Below are 3,413 nucleotides of genomic sequence, written 5' to 3' on the forward strand. Positions count from 1 at the left end.
ACGACGAGCGGTAAACATCTAAATGATCTATTGCAATAACTGACCAACGCGGAAGACTTGATAACAAAGAGGATGTAACCCTAGAGTTCCTTACGTTGACGTATTTAAGGATATTCGCAGTTGCTGCCTTGGAGCGTGCAAAAGGAAAAATCGCGAGGTGGCCTTTCGAAATGGGGGAAAAAAAGATAGGAGAAAAAAAGAAGATCGCGCATCACTGACGCGGCTCGTCGAACGAGCAGCACGCGTTACGAGCGTCTGCTTTTTAAAGCTCCTCCCTCGTTGTAGCGTCATTATATGCTCCGATAAGTCCGGTAATGCCCTTTAATAAGTAAGTAGCTCCGGCCAGCGAGATGCTGGAAAAGAGCAATTTGTATTTGACGGCTCGACATCGTGTAAACTGCGTCTATTAACGAAGTCAAAATTTTTATTTCCCCCCCCCCCCTATAAATTTGCGAGGAATAATCAGCTTAAACGTAACGAACGAGTATTACGGGAACGCCCCGTCGCGAGTTGCGTTCGCGTGGAATAATAAGTACGATCGATCGAGCTAATGCCGGTGGAATATTTCACAATAATATTAATAGTCGTATTGTACGGCAATAATTGTTAAGCGTATATTCGGTGGCTTCAACGATGCGAGAGGCGTAATTGGATGATGGAAAAATATCAAATCGGATATTTAAATACCCGCGTCGCGTCGTTGCTGCACAACAATACCTTCGGACTCTTGTCGATTGCATATTTTTAATCCCTTCGATTAAATCCACTAAATATTGCATGAGCCTATCATCGGCGCGACATGTGCAATAATTTATCGCGCGCGTCTATTTATCGACGCACTATTTCTGCATCAATGTACACAATTGTATCGAAATATTGCGTCGCGCGATACATATATGTATATGAGCTTTGAATCGTCGTCGCCTCGCGCACCCCCGGATTTTATCCAATCGAATTTACATAATTAATCACCTCGCCGAGAAAACAACCGGTAGTCTCATTAAAATTCATCCAAATGAGTACACGCGAGTTTCTATGTATTATCTAAAATTAGTTGACGCCAGGTCGTTTATTTCACGTCGGATCTGTTAGCGTCACGTGTAAATGCAGTCCGCAGGCAACTCGAAAATATATTTAAAAAAAAAACGTAATTTATCGATAAGACAGTTACACGGTGAGTTAAGTTTTACGAGCCATTCATTACAAAGGAGATCCAGATAATTTATATATAATTGGAGCGAGACTGCACATTTCAAAGTGGAGGTATACGTAGCTGAGAGATGTGCGATGGCACGGTGTAAAAATATACTCCACGTTGAACCGGAGTTTGATCTTTGCCCGCTGAAAATTTCATCAAAGACCAAATGCAGCTTACGAGTTTTTTTCTTTTTTTTAAAAACATTAAGTACGCGTCTCAACAACCGAATCTCGAATTCAACTCGTCTTGGCTCAAGCACGTGAGGACTCGACGTCTCGCCCGAGGAGGCCGAGAGAATTTTAATCCAATAAGAACGCAGAGCCGATGACTTTTGGGAGCCCGATCTCGATCTCGCGATCCGGCGAGAAAAATAGTATCGTGTGCCGTTTGGGTAAATTCGTGCGAATGAAAATCTCGCTGGAGGCCCGCGTCCACGATCCAAGAACCGGGTCCGAGTTCTAGCTCCGAGAAATGCGCGGCCAATCGACTTGCAGCCTTTTTGGAGTAGCCTGGACCAACTTCTAGCCTCGTGGACGCAGGCCTCGAGAGTGAGATCGATTACGAATTTCGATGTCCGCGCGGACGACTGCCCGTACCGGAAGCAGAGAGAGAGAGAGAGAGCGAGAGGGGGGGGGAGAAAGAGCGCTGACGGGTGAGGAAAGGGATGGCTCTTTTACGGGTGGGCTCGGTCTCGGCGCCGTTTATTGCCAGCCGTTAAAGGCTCTTCGGCTTACTAACGACACCAACGGGTGTCGCGCGGCACAACGGAAAGAGTCGTCGTCGGCATACAAAAGTCAAACTCGCAATACCTCGTGTGCAGGTCGATAAATAATCCTGCGGGGGCACCCGCGCCGCCGCCACCGTTGAGTCCCGACGCCGCCTGCACCGTGCGCGCACACATGCACGCGCCTGGCGTGTGTATCCTTTGTCCCACGGCGGTGTGGTAATCCGACGTGTCCCTCCCGTGCCGGCGTACACGCCGGGGGTAGGAGCGACGAAGAGGCACGTATAGGTGAAAGAGAAGGGGAGCCGTACGAAGGCGGCAAAAGCCGGAGCGCACTTTATTATTTACGTATCCACATTGGCCGGCGAGGGGAAGGAACAGGCACACTCGCTCACTTCATTCGCGCGTAAGAAGAGAGAACGAAGAGAGAGAAAAAAAAAGAACGGTGAAGAGGAAACGGACGGATATACGACGACACTCCTCCGGCACGTACACACACATACACGCACGCACGCACACTCGCGCGCGCGCGCGCACACACTCCTCGCCGATTACACCGCCGGGCTACGTGCGGTCACGCACGTACACACATATATAGATACATACATATACGTATACACATGTGAACACTCTCGCCGCTCGGCCGCGTCGGCCGAGGATGCCCGAGCGCTCCGGCCGAAGGACCTGGCGAGAGCGGAGCGCGGCGGACAGAGAAGCACGCGGCTGACCGACGCACATACACACACACGCACACATGCGCGCGCGCGCGATCCACGCTCCGACGTGACCGTCGCCGCGCGAGAAGCGAGCGCGGGTAAGATTATCGCGTCTCGGAGCCCTGCGTTCTCACCTCGCCGCCGCGCCGCCTGCGTCGGCCGTTAGCGCGTCGCGGGAATGTTTTCGGCGTCGCGTCACTCGAACTGTGGTCTCGGCGCGCCGCGTCGTAGCCGCTCGAACGTTTGGCGTTCACTGAGCCGATGCCTGCCCCTTCCATCGCGCCCGACGCTGCCATCGCCGTTACCCCCACCACCACCACCGAGTGGCGATGCCTGGCGGCGACGACGCTGCCTCCGTACGGCGGCGCACCAACACACGGCCGCGGAGCGCGTGGTTGGCATGATAGCCGCATTTGTCAAAATGATTCTTTCCTCAAGGGGAATATCGTTACAATTGCGGTTCGTGTAGTATTGAATTCAGCATACAATCGCTACGTGGAACATTATGTTTCCGCGCGCATAAATATCCGAAGAGAGATGACGGTTGTAAATCGTCGTAATTGTCGCGTGCGATTACGCGTGGTGCGGTTGTACGCCGCACAAATAAGTTGGGATAAAGAGCGCAAACCGATCGCTCGATATTAAGCGAATCCCGCAGCACCTCGAGAGAGCCTCTCCCGAGAACGAATTATGCGAGTGAATTTCGACTCGTTGTTGCTGTAACGGAAACGTAAAAAGATTCGTGGGGAAAGTCGAAGCTTTCAGCTTTCGTTGT

General features: G+C 51.5%; 1 protein-coding gene across 1 annotated transcript in view; it reads right to left on the reverse strand.

Moving 5' to 3' along the window:
- The window catches only part of LOC105564501 (uncharacterized protein DDB_G0271670-like), a 90,916-nt gene extending 87,989 nt beyond the window's left edge, over nucleotides 1-2,927 (reverse strand). The window contains exon 1 of the mRNA XM_012016916.1: nucleotides 2,008-2,927. The gene's annotated coding sequence lies outside the window, so the exon portion shown is untranslated. The remainder of the gene's footprint in view (nucleotides 1-2,007) is intronic.
- Nucleotides 2,928-3,413: the final 486 nt, after the last annotated feature.

Source organism: Vollenhovia emeryi, unplaced genomic scaffold (genome assembly GCF_000949405.1).
Source record: "Vollenhovia emeryi isolate VEMERY1.0 unplaced genomic scaffold, V.emery_V1.0 DF939164.1, whole genome shotgun sequence".
In the NCBI taxonomy this organism is placed as follows: domain Eukaryota; kingdom Metazoa; phylum Arthropoda; class Insecta; order Hymenoptera; family Formicidae; genus Vollenhovia; species Vollenhovia emeryi.